The following is a 23,133-nucleotide window of genomic DNA, read 5'->3' on the forward strand; positions in this document are numbered from 1 at the left end:
CAAGCTTTCAGAAAAAGTTTTTATCAGAAAGGGGTGTTGGATTTTGTCAAGTGTTCATATTGCCTTTCTTGCATTGAATTTTTTTTTCTCTTTTTTAGTCTGAGGATTGATTTTTTAATGCTATACCAATTTAGCATTCTTGGGATAAACCCCACTAAAAAACCCCACTAGGTATTAAAATATTATTTTTTTTGTATACCACTGGGCTTAATTGGTTAAAATTTTGTTCAGAATTTTAATTTATGTTCATGAGGAATATTTTTCTGTTATATTTATCTCTGGTAATATCTTCTTCTAGTTTGGGTAGCTGTGTAATGTTAACTTCATAAAATGAGTTGGAATGTATGCTTTTCTCTGTAATTTAATAATTAGTATTATTATTCCTTCATTAAAGGTCTGATAGATTAACTAGTGAAGCCACCTAAGCCTAAAATTTTCTTTGTGGGAAGGTTGCTAAGTATGAATTCAACACTTTCTTTAATAGTTATAAGGCCACCCAGGTTTGGTAGTTTCCATCTGTCATGGATTGAATTATGTCCCCCCCCAAAAAATATGTGTATCAATTTGGCTGGGCCACGATTCCCAGCACTGTGTGGTTGTCCTTCATTTTGTGATTGTAATTTTATGTCAAAGAGGATTAGGGTGGAATTGTAACACCCTTATTAAGGTCATGTCCCTGATCTAATGTAAAGGGAGTTTCCCTGGGGTGTGGCCTGCATCAACTTTTATCTAACAAGAGATAAAAGGGAAGGAAGCAGAGAGTTGGGGACCTCATACCACTAAGAGAGAAGCACCAGGAGCAGAGTGTGTCCTTTGGACCCAGGGTTCCTGCACAGAGATGCTCCTAGTCCAGGGGAAGACTGATGAAAAGAATCTTCCTCCAGAGCCAACAGAGGGAGACAGCCTTCCTCTGGAGCTGACACGCTGAATTTGGACCTCTATCCTATTAGATTGTGAGAAAATAAATTTCTCTTTGTTAAAGCCATCCACTTGTGGTATTTCTGTTATAGCGGCACTATATAACTAAGACACTGTCTTTCATGGAATTTGTCCAATTTGTCTGAGTTGTTGAAATCATGGCATGATGTCATTCTTACTATCATTTATTATCTTTTTAATATCAGATAATCTGTAGTGTTATCACCCAGTTGTCAATATTGGCAATTTGTGTCTTCTTTTTTTTACCCCTGATCAATCTGGCTAGAGCTTATCAATATTACTGATCTTATATAGATGCATTAATATTCTACAACATGGAATTGAAGGAAAGAAGCATTATATGAGTTAAAGATTATTCATGATTTTTAGTGCTTGAAAGGTAAATTCACCAGAAATAAATCATAATCCTAACTACACATGCATCTAATAACATAGCTTCAACCTATTTTTCCAATAAAATTTTTTTTTTTATTGGAAAGCCAAAATAAGAGAATAGGAAAAATATACAAATTCATAATCAAGGTGAGAGATATTAACACACATTTCAGAGTAACTAATAGAATAACAACAACAACAAACAATAACAACAACAACAAATCAGTTTTCAGTAAAGATATAGAGAACCTGAACCACACCAATAAGAAATTGTGCCTAAATAAAATACATGCACTCAGCAACTGAAAAATATCCATTCTTTTTAAAATTAAATGGCTCACTCACTAAAATTAACTATATGCTTGTCCATAAAGCCAATTTCAACAATTTACAAGGGCCTGAAAGTAACTAGTGTCTTTCCTCTGACCACAGAGTAAATGAATAACAAAAGATAAATAGAATATACCTACATTTTTGAAAATTAAGTATGACACATAGACTAAAGAGGATATCATAATTAAAATAGGAAGTATTTTAGGTTGAATTTTTTTTTTATTAGTTAAAATATCATAACTTATGGAAACTAGCTGAAGTTAAGCTTAAAAAAGCTTAGAGGGAAAAATATAACCTTAAATACATAAAAAGGCTAGAAAGCCTAGAGCATAATATTCATCTCAAAAAGTTAAAAAAAAAAACAAAACAAAACACTAAATTAAACCTAATGAATGTTGAAAGGTTGTAATAATAAAAATAAGATATTAATAAAATATAAAACAGCATACAATAGAGAGAATCAACTAAATAGCCAAATGTTGGTTAACTGAAATTATCAATTAAAAAAACTTTGAAGAGGCTGATACAAATAAGAGAGAGAGAGAGAAATAAGAATAAAAAGGTAGACATCACTACAGATTGTAGTCATTAAAAAGAAAAAAAGAACTACTTGTGGCTTAGATGAAGTACAGGGACTGTGTGGCCCTTCTGCATAAAACAATTAAAAATATATGAAAAAATGGTTTCCTATACATTTCACATCTACGTGTGTAGCTATCATATGAGTTGACCTTTCCTCTCCTAGGTATTTAACCAAGAGAAATAAAAACTGTGCTCATACAAAAACTGTTACATGAATATCCATAGTAGCTTTATATGTGAGAACTGAAATTGAGACAAAAAAAAAACAAGAAGTGAGCCCCAGAGGTGTCCAAAATGTCAAGAAAAAATTTCCAGACATTTTGGAGAAAGAGAAACTCGTGTGGAGCCTAGAAGATTCCATGAGTTGAGAACACAGAGCTGAGAGTCCAGGAAGACCCCCAAATTGATATTTCCCAGGACAGAGTACCAGAAAGGAAAGAGCGGCACAAAGAGAGAACTTCTGATGTTTGCAGAATGTACGCCTCGAGTATCCAACTGATGGAACTGATGGAACCTTAAGGAAGACCTAAATAAATGGAGAGATATGCTATGTTGATGCATTGAGAAAGACTCAATATTGGTAAGATGTCAATTCTTCCCAATTTATCTATAGATTCAACACAATCCCATTGAAAACTTACGTAGTCTTTTTACTATAAATCGACAATGTTTCTAAAATTCATATGGAAATGATCCACAATATATTTAAAAAATAAACTTCGAAAAAGAAAAAATTGTAGACTAAAAACACCTAATTTAAAGACTTATTTTAAAACCACAGTAATCAATACAGTTTGACATAAGTTTAACAACAGACAAATCAAGGGAACAGAGCAGAGTCAATAAATAGACCCACATATATGTGAATAAAAGTTTTTAGACAAAGATACAAAGACCATTCAGTGGAGAAAGATAATCTTTTCAACAAATACTGCTGTAACAACTTGAGATCATTATCCCTCCAAAAATGTACTTTGATCCACACCTCACTATTTATACAAAAATTAACGAAATGGATCATAGACTGAAATATAAAATCTTAAATTATAAAACATCAAGAAGAAAACAAAAGTAAAGCTTTGTGATTTGGGGATTGGGCAAAGATTTCTTAGATATAACATGAAAGACCTACTCTATAAGACATCAAATTTATAAATTGTACTTCATCAATATTTAAAAATTCTGCTCTTCAGGAAACACTGTTAAGAGAAGTAAAAGATGAACAACTTATGGGAAGAATATATTTGCAAATCATATATCTGATAAATGACTTGTACCCGGAATATATAAAGAACTCTCAAAACACAACAATTAGAAAATAAACAACATAATTTTTTTAAAGGGGAAAATATTTGAATAAGCATTTCACCTAAGAAGATACATACATTGCAAATAAGCACATGGAAAGATGCTCCATGCCATTAGTCATTTGAGAAATGCAGATTAAATCTACAGTGAGCTACCACTACATACTTTTTAGAATATGTAAAACTAAAAAGACTCAACATACCAAGTGTTGGAAGAATATGGTAAAAGTAAACCAAAAAACCGAACTCATTGCTGTCAATTCCAACTCATAGTGACCCTATAGGATAGAGGAGGACTGCACCATAGGGTTTCCAAAGAGAGGCTGGTGGATTCGAACTGTGGTTAGCAGCTGAGTTGTTAACCACTGAGACACCAGGGCTTAGAATATAAAATAGAATAACATCTTTGGAAAACAGTTTGGAAGTTTTCTTAAAAATTAAGTGTACAGCTACCATATGATCCAATCTCGTCACTCCTAGACATTTAACCAAGAAAAATGAACACATGTGTTCACATGTAGACTTGTAGATGAATATGCACCTTTACGTGTAAGAGCAAAGAACTAGAAACAGTGAAACATCCATCAGTAGGTGAATGGATAAACACAATGTGGTATATCCGTTCAATGGAATACTATTCAACAATAAAAAGAATGAACTGTTGTAATGCACTACCAAATAATTGTACTGAGTGAAAGAAGTTAAACAGAGTAGAATATATACTGTATGATTCCATTTGTATAAATTCTAGGAAATGCAAACTAACGTATAGTGACAAAAAGCAGATCAGTAGTTGCCTGCAAATGAGGGATGGGGGTGGGAATGAGAGTATGAAAAATATGAGGAATGGATTTCAAAAGGGCATGATGAAACTTTTAATGGGAAAGGATATGTGAAAAAACAAAGTCTATATTTTTTTTAAAGATAACAATAGGATGGTGTGAACAACCATAAACGAAAAGTTAAAAATTAAAAGGAAATAGAAAAATTCTTGGAAAAAAACCCACAATTTACCAAAAATGACACAGAAAGAATTGAAAAACCTAAATAGTTATGTGATAATATAAGTTTTAGAATTTGAATTTGTAATTAAATCACATTCACAAAAACTCTAAGCTCATATATCTTCACTGGTGCATTTCACCAAACACTTAAGGAATAAATAAAGCATCAGTCAACTGCAAATACTTCCAGACAATAGAAAAAAGAAGCAACACTAACTCATGAGACCAAAACAACCTTAATACCAAGTTTAAAAAGACCTATAAAAGCAAGAAAAAATAAAGGTCAATCTCAACTATGAGCACAGATGCACAAATTCTAAATAAAATATTTGTTGTTAGTCGCCGTAGAGTCAATTCCAACTCATGGCAACCCCATGTGTGCAGTAGCTTAGCACTGCTCCATAGAATTTGCAAGTCTATGACCTTCCTGAAGCAGATCATCAGGACTGTCTTCAGAGACACCGCTGGGTGGGTTTAAACCACTAATTTTTTGGTTAGTGGTCAAGCGCTTAACCATTTGTACCACCCAGGATCAGCAAAATACTTCAAAATATATTATCTGTCACCAAAGTTAACATATCACCAGCAGATTGTGTTTACTCCAGGGATAGAAATTGGGTTTAATATTTGAAAATGAAGGAAAATCATATAATCATCATACATTAAAAAAAAATTTAATTTGGCACCTTTTCATTGTAAAACCTTTAGCAAATCAGGAATAGAAGGTGATGCCCTTTATCTGGAAAAAAAAAACTACAAAATCTCTATAACAAACATCATAGCCAATAGTGAAATACTAAAACGTTCTGCTGACCGAGACCAGAAGAACTAGATGGTGCCCAGCTACAATCAATGACTGCCCTAACACGGAACACAATAGAGAACCCCTGAGGGAGCAGGAAAGCAGTGGGATGCAGACCCCAAATTCTCATAAAAAGATCAGCCTTAATGGTCTGACCCCAGTGGTCATGGCCCCCAGACCTTCTGTTGGTCCAGGGCAGGAACCATTCCCAAAGCCAACTCTTCAGACAGGGATTGGACTGGACAATGGGTTGGAGAGGGATGCTGGGGAGGAGTGAGCTTCTTGGATCAGGTGGACACTTGAGGCTGTATTGGCATCTCCTGCCTGGAGGGGAGATGAGAGGGTGGAGGGGGTTAGAAGCTGGCAAAATGGACACGAAAGAGAGAGTGGAGGGAGGGAGTGGGCTGTCTCATTAGGGGGAGAGCGATTGGGGGTATGTAGCAAGGTGTATATAAGTTTTTGTGTGAGACACTGACTTGATTTGTAAAATTTCACTTAAAGCACAATACAAATTAAAAAAAAAAACTTTCCGCTGAAATCGAAACAGGATACCCATTATCATCCTTCTTTTCAATATTGTGCTAGATGTTAGGGTTAGTGCACAAAGCAGTAAAAGAAATAATTCATAAATTTAAACACCTTTTCTTTGTAACGCTGTTAGCATACTAGGCATAGAAGGTGATTTCCTTTATCGGAAAAAAATCTACAAAGGGTATTTGTATATTTTATACCCGATATAAAGACAGGGAGGGAAGGAAAAAGTGTCATTTTTGGATGAGATGTCTGACATGACACCATACACAGAAAACCCAAAAGAATGAATATATAAATTGTAAGAATAAGTGAGTTTAATAAGGTGCCTGAACACAAAGTGAACACATTGTTCTTGCAATACGCTTTAGTTTCCTCGTGCTGTTGTAACACAAATACCACAAGTGGGTGGCTTTAAAGAACACAAATGTATTTTTTCACATTTCAGGAAGCTAGAATTTAGGGCATGGCTTTAGAGGAAGGTTCTTGTCGGTCGCCCCCGGCATTCCTGGGCTCTGGGCTGTCTTCACACTCTTATGACCTGAACTGATGGGCTGAATGCATTACATTACATTAAAAAAAAAAAAAAGAAAAGAAAAGTGATTACAATACATTAGATTACATTACATCCACAGGTATGGGGCCATGATTTCAATACATATTTTGATGGACACAATTCAGTCATAACACTATGCATCGGCGACAATTAGAAAGTGAAACCTAAAACAATACCTTGTAATATCGAGACACAACAAATACCTATGAACTGGACTCCAGGGCCATTTCCTCAGATGAAAACTCTGAATGGATGTCTCTCATGACTAAAAGCTTGGGTAGGGAGGCTCCTACACCTGATATACTGTTACCACCATTCCAGAAAACCAAATGCCTTCTCAACTCTTCTGGCCAGAAGGACAGCAGAAGTCTGTGTTCTGCCGCGTTTTCAGTTCTAATCTCTCCTGTTAGGGCCGGCTTGCAAGGGTTGGTTTACGTGTGGAACATGAGCTAAAAGAGAGTTTGGTAAATGCAAATTAGGCTTTATAGCTTCTAGCATTCAATAAGTCATGCTACAAGGGTTTGAAATAGTTTTGAGAGAGCTGCAATTTGTCGTTATTTATAAATTATTTAATTCTCATAATATGTCTAATTATTTGGGGGATTTTCTTATTGATAAAACCACTCACAATTGACTATACCTTTGTTTCACCAATCCTCATGTTTTTTATCTTTTTTTTTTTAATCTTATTCACAGTCTAGCTACCCCCAAACTCATTGGCTTCGAGTCATTTCCGACTCATAGCAACCCCATAGGACAGCAGCGTAGAACTGCCCTATAGGGTTTCCAACAAGCAGCTGGTAGATTCAAACTGCAGACCTTTTGGTTAGCAGCCGAGCACTTAACCACTGCGCCATCACGGCTCCCTACAGGCTAGCTAAGACCTCCAAAAAACCCTGACTAGAAAAGATGGTAGCAGAGTGCTTATGAATACAAACCGCGAACTCTGGAGCCAGATTGACTGGGTTCAAATCCTGCAACAGTTTAATCTTGAATAGATTAATTAAACTCTCTGTGCTTTAGTTTCTGCGTCTGGAAATGGACAAAAAATAGCATCTAGTTCATAGGACTGTTTGAAGGTTATGTTAGGTAATGTGTATGAGTTACTCAGAAGAGCATCAACACCAAGCAAGCACTATGTTATCATCACTATTTTAAATATTATATCAATTATTCTTATCCTTTAATTAAAAAAAAATGCTTTCAACATTCAAGTTCATAGTTCATGATATTTCATGTCAATCTGTGGTAGACAAACTTTGCCAGGTGAAGGGAATGACTTTCTACACTTAATTTAATAAGTGGTATTAACATGAATGGTTGTTGAAAACTATCGCATTTTTCTGCATCTTTTGAGAGGATTATATTATGTTTCTGTTTTAAGTATAAATAAGTTATATTGATAGTTCTTGTATAACTGAGCTAGCCCTGAAATAAACCTGACTTTTTTAACACTGCTGGAAAAGATTTGTTAAAATCTTGTTCAGTTGTTTTAAAACTGTGCTTATAGGTGCTATTAGCATGCATTTTTACCTTCTTGGAAATTCCTGTTTTGATAGCCAGGAAAACTGCTGAGGATTGCACTCTGAGTGCCCTATGCATCCTGGGAAATCCCTTCGAATCTCCCTTCCAAGGCACTAATTACCTTTTAAAGCTTCTGTAACCTTTTGCCTTAGCCTCCATAGCATTTGTGGTTTCAATTAATATTTTGCTCATTTCTGAAAGTACTATTTGTTTTGTGTGTGTGTGTGTGTGTGTTTTACAGATATTCCTAGCCATTTTGCTTATCTACTGTTCCTTTATTATGTGCTCATTTCTCTCTTTTGTTTCCTTAACCATATTATTAAAAAAATTATTTTGCAATTTAAAATTGATAATTCCAATTTTGTGTATCTCTGTAAATCTAATTTTCTAGGTTAAACAGATATTGCAATTTTCAGGTGCAAGTCATAGCGTAAGTTTATTCACTGATCCCTGGTGGCCATTTCTAGTGATGATTTCTTTTTAAATTGTGTTTAGTTTGTTGTTGCTAATACATATATATATAATTTATTGATTTTGTAAACATGCCTTGCATTCAGATATTTTGTTATTTAATTTCTTGAATTTTCTAGTACATAACCATAGTATCTGTAATTAGTTACGGCAGCATTGCCTTGAACCTCCAGGGCAATGTCATGTAATAACTATGACAGAAAGCATCTTGGTCTTACTTTTTACTGTCATAGGAATGGCTCTAGTGTAAAACCATAAAATAACCTGTTTTCTGGTAAACTCTCTCTATCAAATTAAGGATGCTTACTTTTATTCCTTATTTACTATCAGGTTGTATTTTTCTTTGCTTTTAAAACAGAAATGGATATTGAATTTTACCTAATAATTTCTGATACAGATCTATGATTGCATAGTTCCCTCCCTCCCTTAATCTACTAATGCAATGATTTCGTTAATAGTTTTTCTCATGATGAACAAACCTTTCCTTTCTGTCTATTCTATTTTTGTGATGCCTCATATCTGTCCCCTCCGCGCTGCCCTTGCCACCCCAGTGTCAGTCCACATCCTCATTTCCCTTCACGTGTACCAGTGCAATAGCCTCCTAATTGGTTTTCCTGTCCTAAATGTTTGCCTTCTGCAACGCAGCCTTCACATCTAAACCAGAATTGCCTCCCTTGTTGGGCAATCTCACTCTGGTCCTCAAAATCTTTCAGTGACTCTCCATAACCTGGGAAGTAAGACTAAAATTAGGCCTTTAACTACATTTCAATCTACGATTCCAGAAACCTTATTATTATTATTATTATCAGAGAAATTCATTGTCAAGTGATTTACATCAAGGTACTACTGGAAGGTCCACAAAACTCTCCCACGTACTCAAGTCTTTGTTCTAGTTCGGCATTTCCCAAAATACGTTTTTAGGGAACACTGGTCCCGGGAGACACTTTTTGAAATAATGGTTTCAAAATCAAATAAGTTATGAAAATGCTGCTTTCTCTATGCTTGTTTTAGAGATTCATTTACATACCTGAATAAGAAATACTGTGAGAAACCTTATAATGAGATACAATAATGAAACTCTTTTAGCCCAGCACCCTTTAGACATATTTATACATACACAAAATCTTTCATTCAAGTGACTAATAATATTCATTAAAACTAGGCTTCTAAGGAGTACATTTGGACAGAAAACTCTAGATAATTCCTCAACATAGAATGACCCTCCTCCCTTCCCATCTATGAAAATCTTCCTCGTCTTTCAAGGCCTCCCCAATAAGTCTCTCTGGATAACATACATCCCCAAATTGGAATTCATTCTCTAGGTCCATATAGCACATATTCGTATCTTTTTTAAACTGTGTACTTCATCCTTCCCCAAAATAAGTTTCAGTTTTGTCAGAGAGGATTATTTTTACATTCCAGCAAAATGTTGCTGTTGTTAGGTACCGTCCAGTCAATTCCAAATCATAGCGACCCCATGAACACCGCCCAGCCCTGCTACATCCTCACAATCATTGTTATGTTTGAGCCCATCATTGCAGCCACTGTGTCAACCAATCTCATTGGAGGTCTTCCTATTTTCCGCTGACCTTCTATTTTATCAAGCATGAAGTCCTTCTCCAGGGACTTGTCCCTTCTGATAACATAACCAAAGTGTGGGAGACAAAGTCTCACCATCCTTGTATCTAATGAGCATTCTGGCTGTGCTTCTTCCAAGACAGATTTGTTCTTTCTTCTGGCAGTCTTTGGTATATTCAATATTCTTTGCCAGCACCATAATTCAAAGACATCAATTCTTCAGTCTTCCTTATTCATGGTCCAGGTTTCACATGTGTATGAGGCGGTTGAAAACACCAAGCTTGGGTTAGGCACACCTTAGTCCTTAAAGTGACATCTTTGATTTTTTAACACCTTAAAGAGATCTCTTGCAGCAGATTTGCTCAATGCAAAGAATCGTTTGATTTTTTGACTGCTGCTTCCAAGGGCTTTGACTTCGGATTCAGATAAAATGAAATCCTTTACAACTTCAAGCTTTTCTCCATTGTTCATGATGTTGCTTATTGGTGCAGTTGTGAGAATTTTTATTTTCTTTATGTTGAGGTGTAATCCATACTGAAAGTCTTTGATTTTCATCAGTAAGTGCTTCAAGTCCTCTTCACTTTCAGCAAGCAAGTATGTTGCATCTGCATAACACAGGTTGTTAATGAGTCTTCCTCCAATCCTGCTGCCCTGTTCTTCTTCGTATAGTCCAGCTTATTGGGTTTTTTGCTTAGCATACAGATTGAATAAGTATGGTGAAAGGATGCAACCGTGACACACTCCTTTCCTGATTTTAAACCAAGCAGTTCTGTTTGGACAACTGCCTTTTGGTCTAAGTACAGGGTCCTTTTGAGCACAATTAAGTGTTCGGGAATTCCCATTCTTTGCAATGTTATCCATAATTTGTTATGATCCCCACTGTCGAGTGCCTTTGCATAATTAATAAAACATGGTAAACATCTTTCTGGTATTCTCTGCTTTTAGCCGCGATGGATCTGACATCAGCAATGATATCCTTTATTCCAAATCCTCTCCTGAATCCAACTTGAATTTCTGGAAGTTCCCCGTTAATGTACTGTTGTAACCACTTTTGGATGATCTTCAGCAAAATTTTACTTGTTTGTGATATTAATGATATTGTTCCATAATTTCCATATTCAGTTGGATCAACTTTCTTTGGAATGGGCACAAATATGGATCTTTTCCAGTCAATTAGCCAGGTAACTGACTTCCAAATTTCTTGGCATATAATAGGTGTTGAGCAAGCATGCAAGAATTTTTTTTTTTGCAACCCATTTAAATCCATTTCCATTTTATAGACCTGAACATTTTATATTTGTTTCTAAAATGGTATTGGTTATTTTTAGAGACACATAATACATTTGAGACATGACCCTAACCATGAAGATTGTACTATTGGGAGAATACACAGCCTAGCTAAGAAAAGTAGATAAGAATATATTAATAAATACACAAAAATTGCATAGTCTTTAGTCCATTAGATCAGAGAAAGAAGACTTTACTCCCAGATGGATTAAGCAGATCAGGCTGTATCGAAAGGTGGGACTTGAGAGAGTCCTGACCAGAAGGCATGGGTCTAAGGCAAACATGTTATCAGTGCCATGAAATGAACCAGATGTATTATTGCTCCTGATGCCCACATTCTGCTCAGTCCAAAACAGTATCCACCAACTTTATCCACACTTTCTGGTACACTCACACCCTTCCTTTTGTCACAGTTTTTCCATTGACCATTCAACAAATTAAGAGAAATATCTTTTAAAGAGAGAACTAAGCAAGCAAGAGAAAGAATAGAACCTTACTTGATTATGGAAACATAGAAAGGAGCCCTAGCAGTGTAATGGTTAAGCACTTGGCTGCTAACCAAAAGGTCCTCAGTTTGAACACCCCAGCAACTCTGAGGGAGAAAATACCTGATGATCTGTTCCTCAAAAGCTTACAGCCTGAGGAACTCTGTGGGGGAGTTCTACTCTGTCCTTTAGGGTCACTAAGAGTTGGAATCAGCTGAACAGCACACAACAAAAACAAAAGATAACGAGAATTTAATTACGTCTGTGAACTTAAATAAAATGCATTCTAAACTGTTGATGATAATGGTAAACAAAGAAAGCCTCAAAAAAAGGGAAAATCTTTCTACGACCTTGATAATCCTGAAGTGAGATGAGATGACTTGATAAAGACAGGGACTATTTATTATGATAAAAGAATGCTTCACAGATTGCCTAGCAGTATTTGAATGCAGAGGGCACTACAAGGGTGTGTATGTGTTGGGAGTGGTTTAGAAACTCACATGGAAAATTAGTACTTAAGGTAGTGCTGCCCATGGATTTATATTCTTACAGGACATTAGCAGCTAAACCTCATTTAAAAGAGGACCAAAGCAAAACCTAACAAGAAAATACCAAATATATTGGTACTTATGGTACTATATAAGGACCCCTGGTGGTCCAATGTTTAAGAGCTATGGCTGCTAACCAAAATGTCTACAGGTCAAATCCACCAGTCACTCCTTTGAAATCCTATTGGGGAGTTCTACTTTCTCCTGTGGGGTTGCTATGAGTTGGAATCAACTTCACAGCAACAGTTTGTTTTTTTTTTTTTTTGGTTTTACAGGGTTGCTATGAGTCAGGATTGACTTGATGACAATGAGTTTGGTTTGGTTTGGTTTATGGTACATATGGTGAAAGGGAGAACACTAAAATTATTGCAAAGTGTTGAGCAAGTCCTGGTACCTATAATACCAGGCATTTTGGTCTCTTCCTCTCAGTCCTTCCCATTGTTGTAAATCTTCCAATCTCTCAGTCTGTCTTTCCCACAACTCTCCTTTCTCGTCTTCTACAGCCCTGGTCTCTGCTAGTTAAGAAGCAATTCCATAAGTGTAGGACAGAGTGTGGGGTACCCTCAAAACCAAATATTGTCCTTATCATTCATTTTTCTGTCCATTCATTCATTTATTTTTTCATCATTACAACAAGTGTTTGATGAGACTTTTACTATATATCAGGCACTGAGACTTGAAAGAAACAGTATTTGATCTGGACCATAGAGCAGGATGAGGAAGAAGGCAAGGGTAGAGCATAGAGGAGAGTTTTCCAGGTACAATTGCATGTACAAAGGCCTGGCTGTTAGAGAAAGTGCAGTTTGTTGGAAAAGTAAAAGCCTGTCAGTCTCATTGGAGTATGGAGTTCAAGACAGCTGATGGGAGGTGGGGCCAAGATGGCAGAGTAGTCAGATGCTTCCAGTGAATGCTTCTACAACAAAGACCTTAAAAAACTAGTGAAGTGATTACATTTATGACAGCTAGGAGCCCTGAACATCAAAGGCAAAGTTGGAAAATGGACTGAGCAGTAGGGGGAAGGAAAGATGGATCAGAAGTGGAGAGGATTTGCCAGACCTGAATCTCGAGGATCCCCCAGGCACCATTCCTGGGAGCAACTGTGGTGGGTTAGCAGTAGCTTTGGGCTGCAGTTTCCTCAGAGAGAAACAAGCAGCCTCACAACCTACTCGCACCTCCGGAACCAGACAAGAATGACATTCTCCGCAAAAGCTAAGTACTTGTGTATATTTTACCTTGCCCCCCAGCCCCTGAGCTGGCTTCAGCGGCTGTCAATTTCCCTGGGCCTGATATATGTCTTGCTGCGGACTCTGAGTCATTCTCCGGGCCTTGGAGAAGGAATAAATTCACAATGGGGGAAAAGATAATCTGCCAGCTCCACTAACCTAGGGAGCTCAAGAGAGAAGTGGCTCTTTTCCAGGCATAAATGGTCTGTAGACTTTGAACGCCTTTACCCCTGCATGGACCTATTTCAGGAGAATAGGCTCTTGTTGACAGGCTGCAACTGTTTCAGCTATGTGGTGGAGAGGTGGGTGTTTCATGTTTGACACCACTTTGCCTATTAAACAGCATCCTCACCTACCCACATCAGGGGCCTAAGGACTGGTGGCTCCACTCAAGTCACCCAGGCACCCATGGGAGTGGTCCAAGCACAACTGGTGAGTCCCAGTCCTTACAACCCAAATCATTGGGTACCCATGGTCTGTCTGCAGAACCCACCTACTTGTGTGGTCTAGGGAACAGGGAGGTGCTTTGGTCACAGGTACTTGGGGGGTGGTTATCAGCCCCCTACCTTGTTCAGAACTTGATTGCCTGCTTCAACCAGATACTAGTACCTATGTGAATCTCTGCTACCCCTCTAAGACTGCAGGACAGAGCTTGTACCACACACTTGATGACAAACTACCTGGACACATGAGCTGAATCCATATGAGAAAAGTGAATGGACTCCTAGGTCAATTTACCAGATAAAAGCTCTAGCCATCCTGTGACAGGAAGTTAGAGCTTCGAAGGCAAAAATAATCAAGCTAGCTCACTCAAGCAACCCATTTGGGCGTATCAAAACAAAACAAAGCAAGAAGCTAGGATACAGTAAGCAAACATAAAATAAACTAATACTATAACTTATAGATGGCCCAGAGAAAACAGTCAATATCAGATCACATAATGAAGCAGATGATGATTGCTTCAACAAGCACTCAGAACAAAGACTCAAGGGATCTCCTGGATAAAGGTGCTTTCCTGGAATTACTGGAGGCAGAATACAAAAGATTAATATACACAACTCTTCAAGACATCAGGAACAAGATCAGGAAGATCAGGTAATACGCAGAACAAGCCAAGGAACACATAGATAGAGCAGTTGAAGAAATTAAAAAGATTATTCAAGAACATAATGAAAAATTTAATAAGCTGGAGAAATCCATAGAAAGACGGCAATCAGAAATTCAGATTAACAATAAAATTACAGAATTAGACAACTCAGTAGAAAGTCAGAGGAGCAGAATTGAGCAAGTGGAAGGCAGAATTGGTGAGCTTGAAGATAAAGCACTTGGCACCAATGTATTTGAAGAAAAATCAGATAAAAGGATTTAAAAAATTGAAGAAAACTTAAGAATCATTTGGGACTCTATCAAGAGAAATAACCTGTGAGTGATTGGAGTACCACAACAGGGAGGGATAACAGAAAATACAGAGAGAATTATTGAAGATTTGTTGACAGAAAATGTCCCTGATATCATGAAAGATGAAAAGATATCCATCCAAGATGCTCATTGAACTCAACATAAGGTAGATTCTAAAAGAAAGGCACCAAAACATATTATAATCAAACTTGCCAAAACCAAAGATAAAGAGGGAATTTTAAGAGCAGCTAGAGATAAACGAAAAGTCACCTACAAAGGAGAGTCAATAAGAATAAGCTTGGGCTACTCAGCAGAAACCATGACGGCAAGAAGGCAATGGGAAGACTTACATAAAGCATTGAAGGAAAAAAACTGCCAGCCAAGAATCATATATCCACCAAAACTGTCTATCAAATATAAAGGTGAAACTAAGACATTTCCAGATAAACAGAGTTTAGGAAATTTGTAAAAACCCAAGCAAAACTACAAGAAATACGAAAGGGAGTTCTCTGGTTAGAAAATCAATAATATCAAATATCCACCAAAGACTAGAACACTAGTCAGAGCAATCAGATGTCAACCCAGATAGGGAAATCACAAAAATAAATCAAGACAAACAAAAATGCTCAAAAGAGGAAAACAACAATGTGATTATGTAAAAGAAGACAACATTAAAACAATAAAGAGGGACTAAGAAATGTAGTTATAGATCTTTCATATGGAGAGGAAAACAAGCTGATATAAAGAAATAAAAGTTACATTTAAACAGAAAAATATAGGTAAATGTTAAGGTAAACACAAAGGAGACTAACAATCCTACTCATCGAGATAAAACACAAGAAAAAAATAGAGACTCAGCAGAAACAAAATCAACAACAGTGAATAAGAGGAAAAGACAATATATAAAGATTAACTGCTCAACACAAAAAATTAAGTAGGAAAAAGAAGCTGTCAACAACACACAAAAAAAGACATCGAAATGACAGGCCTAAACTCATACCTATCCATAACTACGATGAATGTAAATGGGCTAAATGGACCAGTAAAGAGACAGAGAGTGGCAGAACGGGTAAAAAAACACAATCATCAACTTCATGTGGAAGAGAAAAAGGCCACGGATAAGTGAAGCATTACTAAAAAAGAAGAACAAAGTGGGAGGCCTGACTCTACCTACTTTTAGAACCTATTATACCACTGCAGTAGTCAAAACAGCCTGGTACTGTTACAACAACAGATACATAGACCAATGGGACAGGATTGAGAACCCAGACATAAATCCATCCACATATGAGCAGCCGAAATTTGACAAAGGTCCAAAGCCACAAAATGGGGAAAAGACAGTATTTTTAATAAATGGTGCTGGCATAAATGGATATCCATCTGAAAAAAAATGAAACAAGATCCGTACCTCACACCATGCACAAAAACGCACTCAAAATGGATCAAAGACCTAAATATGAAATCTAAAACAATAAAGGTCATGGAAGAAAAAATAGTGACAATGCTAGGAGACCTAAAACATGGCATCAACAGTATACAAAACATTACTAACAATGCAGAAGAGAAACTAGATAACCGGGAGATCCTAAAAATCAAACACTATGGTCATTCAAAGACTTCACCAAAAGAGTGAAAAGATTACCTACAGACTGGGAAAAAGTTTTTAGCTATGACGTTTCTGATCAGCACCTGATCTCTAAAATCTACACGATTCTGTAAAAACTCAACTACAAAAAGACAAATAACCCAATTAAAAAATGGGCAAAGGATATGAACAGGTGCTTCACTAAAGAAAACTTTCAGGTAGCTAACCGATACATGAGGAAATGCTCACGATCATTAGCCATTGGAGAAATGCAAATCAAAACTACAATGAGATTCCATCTCACTCCAACAAGGCTGGCATTAATCCAAAAACACAAAATAATAAATGTTGGAGAGGTTGTGTAGAGACTGGAACACTCATACACTGCTGATGGAAATGTAAAATGGTACAACCACTTTGGAAATCAACTTGGTGCTTCCTTAAAAAGCTAGAAATAGAACTACTGTAGCGTCCAGTAATCACACTCCTTGGAATATATCCTAGAGAAATAAAATCCTTTACATGAACAGATACATGCACACCCATGTTCATTGCAGCACTGCTTACAATATCAAAAAGATGGAAGCAACCAAGGTGCCCATCAATGGATAAATGGATAAATAAATTATGGCATATTCACACAAAGGAATACTACATATCGAGAAAGGACAATGATGAATCCATGAAACATTTCATAACATGGAGGAATCTGGAAGCCATTATGGTGAGTGAAATTACTCAGTTGCAAAAGGACAAGTACTGTGTCAGATCACTATTAAAAGAACTCAAGAAATAGTTTAAACAAAGAAAGTATTGTTTAATGTTTACGAGAGTAGGGAGGTAGATAGAATACAGAACTATTTTAAGTGAAGAGAAAGACAACACACAATATAGTAGCAGTCAGGTCAGCACAAATGGACTAAACCAAAAGCAAAGAAGTTTCCTGAATAAACTGAAAGCTTTGAAGGTCAGCATAGCAGGGGTGGGGGGTGGGGACCATGGTTTCAGGAGGCATCTACGTCAATTGGCATAATAAAATTTATTAAGAAAACATTCTGCCTCCCACTTTGGAGAGTGGTGTCTGGGGTCTTAAAAGCTAGCAAGCTACCATCTATTATGCATCATTGTTCTCATCCCATCTGGAGCAAAGGAGAATGAAGAACACCAAAGACACAAGGTAATCATGAGCCCAAGGGACAGAAAGGACCACATAAACCAGAGACTACATCAGCCTGAGACCAGAAGAACTAGATGATGCTGTGTTACAACTGATGACAGCCCTAACAGGGAACACAACAGAGAACCCCTGATGGAGCAGGAGAGCAATGGGATACAGACCTCAAATTCTCCTAAAAAGACCAGACTTAATGGTCTGATTGAGACTGGAAGGACCCCAGAGGTCATGGTCCCCAGACCTTCTGTTAGCCCAAGACAGGAAACATTCCCAAAGCCAACTCTTCAGACAGGGATTGGACTGGACTGTAAGATAGAAAATGATACCAGAGAAGAGTGAGCTTCTTAGATCAAGTAGACACATGAGACTATGTGGGCAGCTCCTGTCTGGAGGGGAGATAAGAAGGCAGGTGGGACAGAAGCTGGCTGAATGGACTTGAAAATAGAGGGTAGAAAGAAGGAATGTGCTGTCTCATTTTGGGGAGAGCAACTAGGAGTATATAAAACCTATAGTAAGGTGTATATACATTTTTGTATGAGAGACTGATTTAATTTGTAAACTTTCACTTAAAGCACAATAAAAATTAAAAAAAAAAAAAAAAAAGAGGGCTGATGGCCAGAAGAGAAAGCAGTGGCCAGTTGATGTTATAACCATGATACAGTTTTCACTTGAACCTAAGAGCAGTAGGAAATATTTTCAGAGTTTAAACATGAGTTTCCTTCATCTGCCCCATTCCTTCTGCATGTTGTTAAAAGCATAAGTTACTCGGTTTAAGATGCCTGTGATGGGAACTAGGTTCTCAGAAGAGTAGATATTTTTATTTTTATTTTTTTATCTGCTCATTTTATGTGAAATTACTTTTTTTTTCTAATTGTACTTTAGATGAAGTTTCACAGGACAAACTAGCTTCTCATTAAACAGTACATGCATTGTTTTATGACACTGGTTAACAGCCCCACGACAGATCAACACTCTCCTTTCTCAGCCATGGTTTCCTATGACCAGCTTTCCTGTACCTCCTGCCTTCTAGTCCTTGCCCCTGGGCTGGTGTGCTCCTTTAATTTCATTTGGTTTTATGGGCCTGTCTGGTCTTTGGCTTAAGTGTGAACCTTGTGAGTGACTTCATTACTGGGCAAAAAGGGTGTTCAGGGTCTATACTGTCAGTGTTTCTCCAGTCTCTGTCAGCCCAGTAAGGATGGTCTTTTTTTGTGATTTAGAATTTTGTTCCACATTTTACTCCAACTCTGTCCAGAACCCTCACCAGAGCAGTCAGTGGTGGTAGCTGGGCACCATCTAGTTGTACTAGACTCAGTCTGGTGGAGGCCATAGTAGTTGTTTTCCATCAGTCCTTTGGACCGATGTTTCCCTTGTGTCTTTAGTTTTCTTCATTCTCCCTTGCTCTTGAATGGGTGAGACCAATGGGAGTCTTAGATGGCCGCTCACAAGTTTTAAGACCCCAGACTCTACTCACCAAAGTAAAATGAAGAACATTTTTTTTAATAAACTATGTTATGCCAATTGAGCTAGATGCTCCCCAAGATCATGGTCCCCACAGCCCAAAACAGTAGAGATTTTAATAAAAAAAAAAAAAATTGTAGCTACGGAAAATATTGCCTTTTGTTTGTTCTTGTAAGTAAAAATAAAGACATTTCAATGACGTTAGAAAAAAATACAATACTTTTCAGCTTCCCTTATAGAGGTAATTTTGAAACATAAAAATAAATTAGGCCTAATTGGTTTTGCTCATAAAATTTTCATGTTTTATATATTAGATTTTAAAGTATAGGTTACTCAATTACAAATTTACCAGGAGAATTTTTTTTTTAATATGGTAAATTAAACTATAAGCTCGGAAACTATTAAAAAATATATACTTTTCATTCTTACCAGTTTATAAGTAGTAGGAAAATTTTTGAGATCAGAGTAATCATCGGTATTATAGTATGACAAAGACAGTTATTATATTTTCTTGAATTGGTGTCTTCCAGTGCAATGTCAAGCACATACGGAGAGCACTTCTCAGAAAAAGAACTAAGATATAAAGAAAAGCGCTCAGTGAATATTTTGCCATGTGAGGCTTTGTCTCATTATTATCACTCTCTGGACCATCCTACTTTGCAGTTTTTGCTTTATCTTATGCTTTATTCTGAAAACTGAAGAATTTTACATTGCAGAAAAAGAAATCGTCTTATAGCCAGAGATCTGGGTTCTAGAACAGCATAACCTGGAGCAAGTAATTTCTTTTCTGTCTAAATACAACCAGATCTCTGAGGTTCTTTCCAGCTTTATGAAATAATCACTGCCCACCTCCAACTCTAACCCTAGGCAACCACTGATATACTTTCTGTTTCTACCGATGTGCCTATCCTGGTATTCCATAGAAATGGAATAGCACAAGGTATAGTCTTTTCCGTTCTACGTATTTCACTTAGCTTAAGGCTTTCAAGGTTCATCCATGTTGTAGCATGTATCAGTACTTCATGGTTTTTATAGCTCACAAATATTTCATTGTATGGATATGTCATTGTTGCTCTTAGTTGCCAATGTGCTGACCCCAACTCATGGCGACTCCACATGAGCAGAGTAGAGCTGCTCCATAGGGTTTTCTAAGCTGTGACCTTTTGGAAGCAAATCACCAGAGCTGTCTCCTGAGGTGCCTCTGGGGAGGGGGGTTCAAACCAGCAACCTTTTAGCTAGGAGTAGAGTATTTAACCGTTTTATCTTGTACAGATAAAACACATTTTATTTATCCATGTATTAGTTGATGAACATTCGGGTTGTTTGCAATTTACAGCTCAGCTAACTCTGTGAAGTCTGTTTCCCCCACAGTGTGCAGCTTCAGATGCTCCTGTTCAATTCCTTTCTTTTCTTTTTTTAAATCTTTTAGACTTGCTACCTAGAGGCCTCCCTAAGCCAGCATAAGCCATGTATTGGTCTAAATTGTGCTGAAGACAACTTGCCAGTTATATTTTGTGCTTTAGTGTAGCATGTATGCCTCTTTCTCTGCCTCTGTCTCTCTTTCTCTGTGGGTTGGTGACTGTAATCACAGTTTAAGAAGGTTACATTTTTACCCCAAATTCATCCAGGGACTAGCAGCTTGAATTTTTCCTCTCCAATCACTTCTGAAAGGGCAGAGTCTTGGATATGCACAGTCTTCAAAGCTGCCAGTGTGATTTTCTTTTTAAGCCTGGATTCCTAGGAGTTGCCCCTGGGTTTGATTAGTATAATTTTTAGCCAGTGTTGGTCAGAGGTTGTGCTTAAGCCTCTTGTGCCAATGTGGCTTCCACCCTTGGTGGATGGATCTGAGTACAGCTTTGGAATGTTTTTAAGTCTGCCTACATCCTGGTTTGACCCCAAGTGTGTGCAGCTTAGTACCTGCACACAGACTTTCAAACCCCCAGGGTTGACTCTAACCCTGAAGGGCTCCTCTTGGCTATCCCTTTGCCTGGTTCTCACTGGTAAACTTCTCCTGGCTCTGCTGTTGTACTTGTTGCTAGTGGTATCATGGAGCTCTGAGCACCTCCTTAACTGATCTCTACTAAGATTTGCATTGTTTTCAACAATTCCCTCAGTCATGGAAATCTCTGTGCTCCAATCCAAATTAAGTCAATCTCCTCAATCAGAGATGTGGAGCTCTTCTTTATAGTTTATCTCTCTCCAGGCAGAACCTCTGCACCACTGCACAGGAGTTGGGCATGTGGACAGTGGCCTCCTTCTCACAGAGTAACACACGCCAGTGGGTGCTGAGGGTAGGTGATGGCTCCTGGTCTCAGCTTTACCCTCCTGGTGTGGAATCTCTATCCTATGAGTGAGCTGGGGCAGGGTCAATCCTGGCCTCAGTATTTTTAGCTCCTGGACCTGAAGTAGAGATTTTCCCCCATGAGAAGGAACTGGGGAGCAAAGGGAGCCTCAGTCCTCTTGACTTCACCCTCCAGAAATTAAGCTCCTACGACATGGGACTGGGGAGGATGAGAAATTCTAGCGGTCTGCTCTTCCTAAATTGAAACCATAGCCTTAGGCTGGGTGCTGAGCGGAGGGAGAACACGTTTTCTTGGCTGAATCTAACAAGAATAGAGTGCTCCAAATAGAGTTTCCACAAACCAGATCTTGGAGGGGAGGAAGGGAATGGGTTACTTGATGAGGGCGATTCCTGGATTCAACTACAGAACTCCTCCAAGATCGTAAAGCCGACTTTCTCAGAGGTGACTGATGCTGTATTCAAGAGTACAAAAATATGTCTTTAAAAGTGGCCTAGAAGAAACAACTCTTCTTCAGAAGCCAAGTTTGTACATTTTCTCACAGGATAGAAAATGAAGCTTAATTAATAAATGCAATAAAATGCTGCAAGTCAACTGATGATGAAGAAAATGTCTTGAATCTTAGCTTTAAATGCAGCCCTATAAATGTGCCCGCGTTTGACTGCAAGTACAAATAACAGGCTACACAGTAAGGGCTTGGCACTGAACACATATTTTTGAGTATTGGAGATTTGGAACATCTTTAGATATTTGGACCAGAAATAAAGTATGGGAGAAATCTCCGCAGAAGATTTTGGAAGCGGGAGTGAGGAGCATAATGACACTTCCCCAACAAAACAACCATTTAACTGGAGAAAATGATTAAAAAACATATTTGAAGTCTCTTGAAATTTTCCTAAGGGCATATAGATCATTTGGTGAGGAATGTTTTAGAAAAGGCATTTTGCCCGATGAAAAATTTTTGACTGCTAAAAAATTGGCTTAGAAGAATCTTGAAAGAGTTCTGTAGTTGAATCCAGAAAGCACTGTCATAAAGTAGGTTACTCTTCACATTTCCAGTTCTTTAAGATTCCCAAGGATTATTGTTTATCAATGAGATTCTGTGATTTTTAGTAATCTCTTAGATGACACTGTTATACTTCATTTAGCTTTGCCTCAGGACTTCTTTATTTATTGCTCATGTTCCTTTCTTTTGAAAAGGAAGAACAGGATTATAAGTTGTATTTAATATTTTATATACTGTGGTTTTCTGTACTTTTGGAGATTTACTGATATTTGTGGTAGAGAAATTATTTATGACTGACATTGGATGTAGATTCTGGGACTGGATACGCTTTATTTTTCTGAGTGCAATGGGAATGTTCTCAGCTGGAAGTGAGGAAAACAAGTTCTTGAGAGAAGCATAATGGAATAATGCAAAGATAAAGAGAGATAATGCTGGGATTTGAAAATTATAAGAATCAAGTCAGCAAAATAGGGCCAAGGCAGACAGTGAAGGAAGTTGACTTTATTCAGTAGGCGTTTAAAATCAAGGGAGAGTAAAGAGATGCACAAACAACTGCGGTCCTACATGCCCATCTATCTGTAGTTCAGGTGTCAATGGTCTCTCTTCCTCTAATAAATTTAGTAAACTTAACTGGATCCCCAATTTTTTTTTAGATCTCAAATGCATA

Source organism: Loxodonta africana, chromosome 1 (assembly GCF_030014295.1).
Source record: "Loxodonta africana isolate mLoxAfr1 chromosome 1, mLoxAfr1.hap2, whole genome shotgun sequence".
Classification (NCBI taxonomy): domain Eukaryota; kingdom Metazoa; phylum Chordata; class Mammalia; order Proboscidea; family Elephantidae; genus Loxodonta; species Loxodonta africana.